Here is a 12,721-nt window from a genome sequence, read left to right as displayed (position 1 = left end):
TCCTAACTTCTAATGGGGTAGGAGAAGTGAAGGGGAACTAGAAGTTAGCTCGAATGATGTACTATACTGATTTTAAGGATAAGAAGAAGTCCTCTATCTCCGTTGGAAGCCTAGATGTTCGCGAAGAAGAGAAGATACTAAAGCCAACACCAGCTGAAGCACTTCTTCCCATAACTGTGGAAGAAGGAACTGAAAAGAAGTTATTCTTTGGGTCTCAGTTAAATAAAGAGTTAGTTGAGGAGGTAAACAAACTCTTCCTTTCTAACATTAAAAACTTTACATGGAGTGCACACGAGATGCCAAGGATTAGTCGGGAAGTTATCTCCCATAGTTTGAGCATCCTATTGAGGACTAAACCGATCAAGCAAAAGAAGCGTAACTTCACCTCAGAGAGACAAGTCGCTATCAAGGAAGAAGTGGGGAAGTTACTTGAAGCTGGCTTTATCTGAGAGGTTCAGTACCCAGATTGGTTGGCCAACGTGGGCATGGTGAAGAAGGCGAATAGGAAGTGGCGTATGTGCGTTGATTTCACAGATCTAAATAAGGCTTGTCCCAAGGACAGTTATCTTCATCCCAAGATTGATCAATTGGTGCATGCAACTTCAGGCTAGGAACTCCTTAGCTTCTTGGATGCTTAATCAGGGTACCACCAAATTAAGATGAACCTAAGAGATGAGGAGAGTACCTCATTCATAACTCCAGAAGGGACATATTGCTACAAAGTTATGCCCTTCGGACTTAAGAATGTTGGTGCCACTTATCAGAGGTTGGTAAACCATGTCTTTGCTGATCAGATAGGAAAAACAGTAGAAGCATATGTGGACGACATGGTCGTGAAGAGTAGAAAGGATGAAGATCATCCTTCAGATCTTCAGAAAGTGTTTAACACTTTGGCTAAGTTTCAAATGAAGTTGAACCCATAAATATGCGCATTTGGAGTAAGCTCTGGAAAATTCCTTAGTTTCCTTGTCACCAGTAGAGGAATCGAAGTGAACCCAGAGAAGATAGAAGCCATACTTCAGATGGATCCTCCAAAGTCTCCAAAGGAGGTTTAGAGATTAACGGGAAGAGCAGCAACACTTGGGAGAGTCCTTGCTAGGTCAGGAGATAGGTGTAGACCCTTCTTCCAGACCTTAAAAAAGGCCAAGGAATTTCAATGGACTGAAGAGTGTCAAAAGGCATTTGAAGGTTTGAAGGATTACCTTGGACACCCTCCACTACTAACATGTTCGAAAGATAGGGAAGTAATACTTATACCTTGCTACAATAGAACACACAGTAAGTACAGTCCTTATCAAGGAAGAGGATCAAATGCAGAAGCCGGTCTACTATATTAGTAAGGTCATGGTGGATGCAGAGACCCGCTATACTGAAGTAGAGAAGTTCTTCTTAGTTTTAGTAACTGCTGCTCGAAAGCTAAGACCATACTTTCAAACACATACGGTAGTAGTACTCAGTGATCAACCACTGAAGAACATACTCTAGAAGCCAGATACATCAGTGAGGTTAATAAAGTGGTCAATAGAGCTGAGTGAGTTTGACATTCTGTACAAACCAAGGTAGGCGATTAAGGCTCAAGCCCTAGCAGATTTTGTAGCAAAATGCCTCCGATCGAAATAAATAACGCCCACCGAAGAGGACTATCCGATGTGGAACCTTTTCGTGGATGGTTCTTTCAACCAGGAGGGGTGTGGAGCAGGAGTACTCCTCTTCGTCCCAGGGGGCATATGTATAGAACATGCCTTGCACTTTTGCTTCAAAGCCTCCAATAATGAAGTAGAGTACGAAGCAGTATGATGTGCCAAATATATACATGCATTTGTGCATCCTTTACACATGAGTTCATCCTATTTTTGAGTTGATTAAGAGTTGATATTGCCTAAGAAAACTATATTTGCATATTGTAGGTGTCAAGGCAAGAAAGGGAGGAAAAGAGTGCAAAATGAAGATTTGGACTCCAAAACCAATTTCCGATCGATCGGAGACATTCCTTATCTATCGGACCTGCCAAAACACCCAAAAATTAATGGAGACAGATTGCATTTCTGATCGATCGGAATAGTGTCTGATCGATCGGAGTTACTATTCACAAAACGCGTAGTTTAGCTAAAAAGTTTCGAATTCACGTGTTTTTGAGCCAAAATGACCCCAACTTATTTGAGAAACAACATAAGAGTTTGGGAAAGCATAAAAGGGCATAAAATAGGGTTTTAGGGAGGTTCTTCGAGCTGGGTTTCATTCTACCACCATTGGAGAGCTTAGAGCCACCATTGGAGCTTGGAGAAGAAGAGGGTCTACAAGGGGGTTTTCTCTCTCTCCTTTTCTATCCTAGTTTCTATGGTTGATTTCCTTTATTTAATAATGTATTTTGCTTTCATGAGTGGCTAGATTTCTTACTAGGGTTTTAATGTAACCAAACCTTGAAGATTCAATAAACTTGGTTTCCTTATTTCTTGATTTCTCTCTCTCTCTTAATTGTCTATGGGTGTGATTAATGCTTTTGAATGTTTGGTCATCATTCAATTGATTTGTTGCCTAGATTGAGACCTGAAGGAGATATATAGGGTTTGCCTCAAGCCATAGATGACATAGGGTGCATGAACCATAGGAATATAGGTTTGTGACTTATGCAATCGTTAAATGATTTTCATAATTCTTAATGGTTTTTTGATATATTAATCCGATTGTTAGGAATAACAGGGATTTATATTGAAAATACGTTCGATGTATCTAGGAATAGAACATTGAATAGGTTGGGAAATCGATTGTCATTATAGAAAGAGGAATTAGGGATTAAGGGACCAAGGGACCAAGGGAATTGAATTGGATAGGTGGGGTGACGTTAAGTACCCTAGTAATTTCCATCTTTGATTACATACTTGTGTTTGATTTGTCTTTGTTCTTTTGCTTTAGTTTAGTTTAAAAACAAAACCAATCTCGAATCTTTTTCCCCAATTTGCGTAGTTGTTACTGGTTTGACATTGATCTTGATTGCCATTATATCCTCGTTGGGAACGATAATTTACTCATCTCTTTATTACTTGTGCGATTTGTGCGCTTGCAATTAAATCCATATCAAGTTTTTGGCGCCGTTGTCGGGGATTAAGACAATTGTTTTTTTGTATCAAATTAGGTTTTCAATTGTGTTAATTGGTTTTTATTTTTCTGCAGAATTTATTTCTCTTGTATGAGCTTGGGAAGGCATACTCTTAACTCAGAATTGATTGATATTGATTTGGAAATTGGGAGGACTTTTCACAATCTTAGGCGGGAGCATATTGATAGTATCATGGAAGGCATGGGAGACAATATAGCAAGGAGGAATGTTGGTGAGCCCGGTGGGGGCATGAATGTGAATGATGGCAATGGTAATGGTGGAGGTGCTAATGGAAGAAATGGTGGTGAAGAGGTTGAAAACCCTCCTAGGCAATTTGATTCTCGCTCTCTTGAGGATTGTGCTAGGCCAACTTGGGATACAAATCCTTCAAGCATCCGCTATCCTCCTATCAATGCTACTAATTTTGAGACCAAGCCGGCTATCATCAACATTATCTCTAATTCGGTGGTTTTCTATGGTCTTCCTAGTGAAGAACCCAATGTCCATCTTCGCTCTTTCTTGCATGTGTGCACTACTTTTGGGATTAACGGAGCTTCTAAGGATGCTATCTTGTTGAGGTTATTCCCATTTTCTTTAATGGACAAGGCTAAGGGATGGTTGATGTCCTTGCCTCCCAATTCTATCACCACTTGGGATGAGATGGCGAAGCAATTCTTGGCAAAATTCTTTCCTCCAGCCAAGGCGGTGCAAATTAGGGCGGATATCATGTCCTTTGATCAAAAAGATCTTGAATCATTTTATGAGGCTTGGGAGCGCTTTAAAGGCATTATTAGAAGCTGCCCAAACCACGGCCTTCCGGAATGGGTGGTATATCAAGCCTTTTTAATGGTTTGAGTATGCATACTAAAGAGGCTATTGATGCAGCCGCGGGAGGTTCATTCATGACTAAAAATCAAGAGGAGGCTTGGGAATTACTTGATAAAGTGGCCAAGACCACTAACTCTTGTCCTCGGTGAGGGGGAATCCAAAGCAAGTGGGAAGTTGTAGAGATGATAAAGTTATGTCTACCTTGGCTATTATGGCAAAGAAGATTGAGACATTGACGCAAAATCAAGCTCAAGGGGTACATGCTATGCAAAGCACACCTTCCTACATTTCTTGTGATTATTGTTGTGGATACAATCCTACGGAGGAGTGCCTTATTGCTTCTTCTTCTAACTCTAGTGAGCAAGTGAATGCCATTGGTGGAGGCAACTTCAATCAACCCCACAATGATCCTTATTTCTACTTCTACAATCCGGGATTTAGGAATCACCCCAACTTCTCTTGGAGCGATACTCAAAATGTGCAAAATCCTCAACATCTATGACAGCCCCAAGAGAAAGAAAAGGGATATTGATGAAATGTTCTCAAAGCTTGCTGGAGGCCTAGATACACTTACAACTCATACCTCCCAATTTACGACAAGGACGGAGCAATACATGAGCAAAACCGATGCCACCTTACAAGCTCAGGCAAATTTGATGTAAAACTATAGAGCTTCCATCAAGAATCTTGAGGTACAAATGGGGCAAATAGCTAACACTTTGTCATATAGAGAAAGAGGTACATTGCCAAGCCAATCGGAGGTGAATCCAAAAGGGAAGGAGTAAGAGCAATGCATGACAATCACTCTCTGGACTGGTAAGGTGGTTAAAAATGCTTCTGATTCAGATGCCAAAAAGGCAAAAATTTTGCAGGAGGAAGAGGAGTGCAGAAAAGAAGCTGAAAAGTGTCCAGGAGCTATTTTTGATCGATCGGAAGAGGTTCCCGATCGATCGGACCTCTTTGGTGAAAATTTACCCGAGGCAAATTTCGATCGATTGGAACCCATCCCGATCGATCGGCCAACTGTAGTACATGATGAAAATTACAGAAATGAGAAAAATGTGCAGACCCGGTATGCTATGGAGTTGGATTGGCCCGATAGTTCTCTTTCTGCACCTCCAGTCAAGGCTTATGTGCCTCCAATTCCATTTCCTCAAAGGTTAAAGAGCAACAAGAAAAATGATGATCAATTCTCTAAGTTCTTGGAAGTATTCAAAAAGCTTCAAGTGAACATCCCCTTTGCCGAAGTTTTAGAGAAAATTCCTAGCTGTGTCAAATTTATAAAGGAGATCTTATCCAAGAAGCGGAGGTTGAACGAGCATGAAAAGATACAATTAACCGAAGAGTGTAGTGTCATTGTGCAAAGGAACTCCCAATCAAACAAGAAGATCCGAGAAGTGTCACAATCCCGTGCACTATAGGTAACACCTTGATTGAGAGATCCTTGTGTGATCTTGGAGCTAGTATCAATTTGATGCCATTGTCAGTTGTGAAGCAAATTGGAGTGAAAGAGATTAGTCCAACCACGGTGTCCTTGCAAATGGCGGATAGATCTATAAAGTACCCTTTTGGCATAGTAGAGGATGTTCTTGTGAAGGTGGGTGAGCTTATGTTTCCGGTGGATTTTCTTATCTTGGATATGGAAGTCAAGCCCATTACTCCCATAATCTTGGGAAGACCATTCTTGAGCACGGGAAGAGCTTTGATAGATGTTGAAAACGGGAAGCTTACTTTGAGAGGTGCGGGAGGTGACCAAATCATTTTTAAGGTGCTTGGAAATAAAAGGCAAGAAAAGGTTTCTCAACAATGCCTCTAAGTGGAGCATATTGACATGGTCATCCCCGACACTCTTGAGAAGGAAGCTTCATATATTCCGGTGGAAGTTTTCCTATGTCAAGATTCAAAAGTTGAATATGAAGTTCCCAAGCCAGCCTCCCAAGTTGAAATTGGAGTATCAAAACCTCAAGTTGAAGAGCCCAAGGAGAAGAAAAAGAAGAGCAAGAAAAAGAAGAAGAGGAAGACTAAGAAAATGAAGAAAAATGTCTATCCTGAGGAAGAGATGGTGATGAAGGCTTGTGCTCCTTGCATGGCACCTAAGCAATCCAATGTTAATCCTAAGAAGCCATCAAGGGGAGTCTACACCACGACCCTCAAGGATCCCAGTTGAATTCACAAATGGGAGTCGGGCTGAAGACTTTCAACCAAGCGCTTTTGGGAGGCAACCCAGGTTTTATTGTTCTATTTCTATCTTTTTATTTCTATTTTCACCAATTCCATGCATTGAGGGCATTGTATATTTTAAGTGTGGGGGTGGGAATTTAGGTTTCTAGTTTTTGTAAAAAAAAAAAAAAATTTGACTTCAAATGCCTTATTCCATGTCATTCTTGAGTGTATTTGGATGAATTTTGTGATCTTTGAAGCATTGATAGATCTTGCTATGGACATTCTTTCCAATTGAGTTATTCCTATCTTGAAAATTGTTTTGTCCATTGTGTTTTTGTGATATGAAACACTTGATTATGGGGTATGAAATATGACTTGACTTTGGCATTTATGGTTGTTTGAGATCAATTTGATTCTAAGTAACACTACTTGAGCATTGAAAAAAAAAGAAAAGAAAAAAAAATTGTCTTTATGAATAAATGGTTTCTTTCATAAGTTTTCTGCCGAGTAACCGGGCCTCTTGCCTAGCAAGCAATGGGTTTCACGAAAAAATGTAGGAAATGAATGTTAGAGTACCTTGGTGACTAGTTTAACCTCGTAGCCTTTTTGACTCGAGTAATTAGATCCGTTGGGGTGTCTTAACACCTAGTGCCCTAAGCCAACTGGATTGGGAGTCATTGGTCAAACGCTCATTACATGGGTCATTTAGAAAGCTTAAGGAGGTTGAACATTGCACAAGTCATCTTTGAGAAGAAAAAGAAAGAAAAAAAATTTGAATAAGAATGAAGTTTGAATAAATGCTCATTGTATTTGCTCTTTGATTCTTATTGTTCTTGGAAGACCACATGACCATTGTTTATGTCACTTTGAAGCCAAATATCAAGTGAAATCCATTATGTGCATCAATCCTTGAATTTATAAGCAAAGTGGCGGAGATAAGATTCTTGAAGGAATGTTTTTATTGGTTTGAATGCCCTAATGCTTGGTTTGTTAGTGTGGATAAGGTTGCAATTGAGAATCCATTTTATACTCTTGTTGATGACATGAATTTTGGCATTGAAGTTGTTTAATGTTTGTGGGTATCATTCTGGTAAACCCCCGGAGACACAACTCCTCCTACTAGGGGCACCTAGGGGTTTAAAGGCTTGTGACACATGCTAAGTGTCATCATGAGCCCTACGAAAGTGGCATAGATTAGTTGCTTATTTATAGTAGGTCTTAGTTGTTTTATTTTTCATTTGAGCTTAACATAAAATACTATTTCCCTCCTTTATTCATTCTCAATTTGCTCGACGACGAGCAAAGGTTAAGTGTGGGGGTGTTTGATGTGCCAAATATATAAAGACATTTGTGCATCCTTTACACATGAGTTCATCCCATTTTTGAGTTGATTAAGAGTTGATATTGCCTAAGAAAATTATATTTGCATATTGTAGGTGTCAAGGCAAGAAAGGGAGGAAAAGAGTGCAAATTGAAGATTTGGACTCCAGAACCGATTTTCGATCGATCGGAGACATTTTTGATCGATCGGAGACAGATTGCATTTCCGATTGATCGGAACAGTGTCTGATCGATCGGAGTTACTATTCACAGCATGCGCAGTTTCGTGAAAAAGTTCCGAATTCACGTATTTTTGAGCTAAAACGACCCCAACTTGTTTGAGAAACGACATAAGAGTTTGGGGAAGTATAAAATGGCATAAAATAGGGTTTTGGGGAGCTTGGAGCCACCATTGGAGCTTGGAGAAGAGGAGGGTCTACAAGGGGGTTTTTTCTCTCCTTTTCTATTCTAGTTTCTATGGTTGATTTCCTTTGTTTAATGATGTATTTTGCTTCCATGAGTGGCTAGATTTCTTACTAGGGTCTTAATGTAACCAAATCTTGAAGATTCAATAAACCGGAAGGAGATATATAGGGTTTGCCTCAAGCCATAGATAACAGAGGGTGCATGAACCATAGGAATATAGGTTTGTGACTTATGCAATCGTTAAATGATTTTCATAGTTCTTAACGGGTTTTTGATATATCAATCCAATTGTTAGGAATAACAGGGATTTATATTGAAAATACGTTTGATGTATCTAGGAATAGAACATTGAATAGGTTGGGAAATCGATTGTCGTTATAGAGAGAGGAATTAGGGATTAAGGGACCAAGGGAATTGAATTGGATAGGTGAGGTGACGTTAAGTACCTTAGTGCTTTCCATCTTTGATTACATACTTGTGTTTGATTTGTCTTTGTTCTTTTGCTTTAGTTTAGTTTAGAAACAAAACCAATCTCGAATCCTTTTCCCCAATTGGCATAGTTGTTACTAGTTTGACATTGATCTTGATTGCCATTATATCCTCGTTGGGAACGATAATTTACTCATCTCTTTATTACTTGTGCGATTTGTGCGTTTGCAATTAAATCCATATCACAGTACTAGCTAGATTGAGATTAGCTGTTGAACTTGAAGTCAAAAATTTATTGATCAACAGTGACTCTCAGCTAGTGACTGAACAGATGAAGGGGGACTATGAGGTGAGGGCCCAAAAATGGTCAAATACTTGGCTGCCGTAAAGAAACAATTGGCTAAGATTCCCAGAGTAGAGATCAATCGAATACCTAGGGAAGAAAATGCGAAGGCAGATGTGCTTGCCAGATTAGCCTCAGCTTGTTTGGCCAAAAAGCCTACCTCAGTCAGAATAGAAGTACTTCCTTAACCAAGTATTTCGGCTAAACTAGAAGTGGCCCAAGTAGATACTGAACCATGTTGGAAAGATCCAATCAGAGACTTTTTGCAAGATGGAAAAATCCCTGAAGATCGAAATGAAGCAAGAAGTCTACGAAAAAGGGCAGCAAGATATACTTTGATTGATGGAGAATTATACAGAAGATCCTTCACACTCCCCTATTTGCGATGTTTGGCACCAAGGGAGGCTGATTATGCACTATGGGAAGTACATGAAGGAATTTGTGGGAGTCACATAGGAGGATGAACATTGAGCTATCAGGTACTTGTCGTGGATACTACTGGCCTACGATAATGGCAGATGCCAAAAAGTTGGTTCAAAAATGTGATAAGTGTCAGAGGCATTCCAACGTACCCCACCTTCCTCCTAGCCATGGTGTCCATTCAGAGCCCCTGTCCATTTGCTCAGTGGGGGCTTGACCTTCTTGGTCCTTTTCCCCCAGCATCATGTCAAAAGACATTTTTTATAGCAGCTGTGGACTACTTCACAAAGTGGGTAGAAGTTGAGCCACTAGCAACTATTTCTGAGAATAAGGTAATAAACTTCATGAGGAGAACCATTGTCTGTAGATATGGGATACCAAGGGCCCTTACTGTTGATAACGACAGACAATTTGTCAGAGGAAAGATGAAGAAGTTATGTGAAGACTTGGGGGTCGATCTCAGAGTCACTTTGTTAAGCCACCCACAAGCTAATGGGCAAGCCGAAGTGACAAACCGAGTGATCCTATAAGGTTTGAAGACAATGCTAGATACTGCCAAAGGAAGATAAGTAGAAGAACTACCAAGTGTGCTATGGTCCTACCGAACCACAACATGGACTTTTATCGGAGAAACACCCTTCTCCCTGACATTTGGCTTCGAAGCAGTGGTACCAATAGAGATTGGAATCCCAAGTACAAGGATCATTAACTTCAATATCCAAGAGAATAATTAGGCACTTCTGAACAATTTAGATCTGGTTGAAGAACTTAGAGAAGAGGCTCGAATCAGAACTGCTACATATAAGTAGAGGATGGCCCGGTATGACAACCGAAGGGTCAAAGAAAGGAAGTTCACCCCAGGGGGACCTCATCCTAAGGAAAAAAGAAGCATCTGGAAAGCTTGGGGAGACATGGGATGGATCCTACAAAGTGATTAAAGCATCCAATGAGAGGACTTATCGTATTGAAGACCCAGAGAACCCTGGGAAGGAGATGTGTCCTTGGAATGTTGACAACTTACGTAGATATTTCATCTAAGTTAACAATGTTTATTACAGTGATTGTTTACTTTTTCATTAGTTCAATAAAAGCAGTTCAAAAGTTATCTCAAGAATCCTCCAAAATGAAGCCACTTCAGCACAAAAATAGGCCGCTTTGGCCCACTTAGACCCTTTGGTCCAATCAAGCCACTTCGGCCCAAAAACTTAGAAAAATTTCTAAGTCTCAAAATTAGGCCGTTTCGGCCCACTTAGACCTTTCGGTCCAATCAGGCCACTTCGGCCCACGTAGACCGCTTCGGTCCAGTTAGGCCACTTCGGCCCACTTGGACAACTTCGGTCCACTTAGACCACTTCGGTCCACTAAGACCACTTCGGTCCAATTAGGCCACTACGGCACAAACACTTTGAAAAATCTCTAAGTTTACAAAGAAGGTTACTTCAGCCAAAATGGACACTTTAGCCAAAGAAGTTGCAAAATTGTTTAGAGAATGAAGGAAGGACACTTAGGCCAAGAAGGCCACTTCGGCCAAAAAGAGTACTTCGGCCAAAAAGGCCACTTCAGCCAAGAAGAGTACTTCGGCCAAGAAGGGTACTTCGACCAAAAGGACACTTTGGCTTTGAAGTACGCTTCAACCTCAAAATTTTGCAACAGTTTCTAAGTTTGAAGAGCAAAAACAATAGAGTTGGGGTAGAAGTCCCCACTTCGATCATAAATTAATTAAGAATTAAAGATCAACAAAATATGGAAATATCATTCTAGAATAGTTCAAATTTGTTCATACATAGTTCAAGGAATAAAAAGCAACAAAAACTAAGTACGTTCGGCTGGAGGGTTTAGCTCAGTCTCCAGCTACTCCGGCACATTTGCTTCAGTCAGAGGGGCTTCAGGAAAGTCTGTTAGAGAACCTGTATCAGGAACGACCAAAGGGACTTCACCCAAGTCAGATAGACGGACGGGGGAATTGCCTAGAGCTTGATCCACATGAACAACATAAGAAGGATCTTCATCTGATGTGACTGCGGTAAGGTCAACAGTTGAAGGAGGTTCATCCTTATCCTCGAAGTCCACTTCAGAGTTCTCCTCATCTTCAGCCTAGCGCCTTATTTCATCCTCAGCTCTGGCAAGTTCAGCGTATATTTCTTCCTTTGCTTCCTCCAATCTGTCCTTCCCAACTAGATCCGGGCAAAGTTTGTCAAGAACACTTGAATCCTGCCCAACATCAATCAAAGCCTTCCTAGACATCTTGAAGGCACCTCGGCCACTGAAGTAGCCTTCTTGCCGTAAGTTCAGCATGTTTTACACTATGATGTCACATTGACATCATTAACTTATTTTTTCTTTAAACAAACTTCAAAACGTTTAATCTCTCAATGTACATCGAGGATTAAAAATATATATATTCAAAATCAAAACGGAAAGCTCTTTCCAATGAGATCTATTATCGATATTTTTCATAACCAAAAAAAATTACAAAATTACAAAAAAAATGTTCAAAAACATTAAAACGCTAATTTGAAGTCCTAAATAGTGAAATTTGGTATTGATGACCAGGCAGAATCGAGTTACCCAAAATTTCACGTAATTCTGAGCTCGTGATTGTTCTAGTTTAGGCCAAATTTCACTGTTTCTATTTCTAAATCCATTGTTTTAATTCCACTATTTTAGGCCTAAACTTACTTTATTTTCTTTTTGCAATTCCACGGTTTTGAAACAAATCTCACTATTTTTGAAATTTCTCTATTTTGAAAAATAGGAAAATTTTATTTTTTTATAACAGTAAAATTTCACTGTCTTTCGCCCATAATATTTTAGATTGTTTATAAGATTCTCACCATCACTGTTTTTGATCCAATAGAAGACTATTTCCCCTACAAACCACACATAACTTGGATTTTGATTTTTCCTTCTTTGAAAATAGTGAAAAAAATTTATCTTGAAAAAAAATAAATGTCACTATTCCCATTCACTGTTAGGATCTCCGATTTTCATCCATAATATATTGATTTCATAGGATTTTTGATTCTTTACAAAAATCATACCTTGGTAAGAGCCTTACTGTTTTTAAGCCCAAAAATGATGCATTCACCTTCAAATCATACACAAATCGTGATTTCATTTTTTTTTCTTCTTTGAAAACCATGACATTTGACTGTTTTATACCAAATCTCACTATTTACCAAATCAAGGGCGATTGTCGAAAGTCGTCGGCGCGTGGTGCTTCTGTCTTGCGCGTGTAGCTTTTCTGGGCTGGATTCTCTTGATTCTATATGCCGATTTTTCAGATCTGGTGATGAAAAAAGTAGTGGTATATTCAGTTTGAGTGGAAGGGTGCTTTGGGTTTTGTGTTTCCCTTGGTTGTTTGTTGTAGGGTGTTTGGGTATAGCTCCTCTTTGCTGTGGGGCCGGTTTTTGTGTGCTTAGCTTTTTGGGTTTCTCTGTTATGGTTTTGAGGCTTAATCATCCCCTTAGGAGTAGTGGCAGTGGCCAGTGTGCGTCTAGGGTTTGTTGCCCTTATCTAGGTTGCATGGCTATCACAACAGTGTAGGTAAGCGGGGCAATCGTGGTCTGGGGATCGCCTTTACTTATTTTCGTGCCCACCAAGACAAAGTGCATTTTCATTCGGATGAGGCTAGAGGTCAAGTTTGTCGCTTTCTTATTGTTGATCGACCGTGTTATGATGCTTTTGAGGCATTC

General features: G+C 39.9%; 1 pseudogene; it reads right to left on the bottom strand.

The window, feature by feature from the left end:
- Positions 1–3,811: 3,811 nt before the first annotated feature.
- LOC120009995 lies at positions 3,812–3,912 on the bottom strand (annotated as a pseudogene).
- Positions 3,913–12,721: the final 8,809 nt, after the last annotated feature.

This window comes from Tripterygium wilfordii, chromosome 11 (assembly GCF_013401445.1).
Source record: "Tripterygium wilfordii isolate XIE 37 chromosome 11, ASM1340144v1, whole genome shotgun sequence".
Taxonomy (NCBI): domain Eukaryota; kingdom Viridiplantae; phylum Streptophyta; class Magnoliopsida; order Celastrales; family Celastraceae; genus Tripterygium; species Tripterygium wilfordii.
The sequence above is the reverse complement of the archived record's forward strand: the minus strand, read 5'-3'. Positions and strand labels throughout refer to the sequence as shown.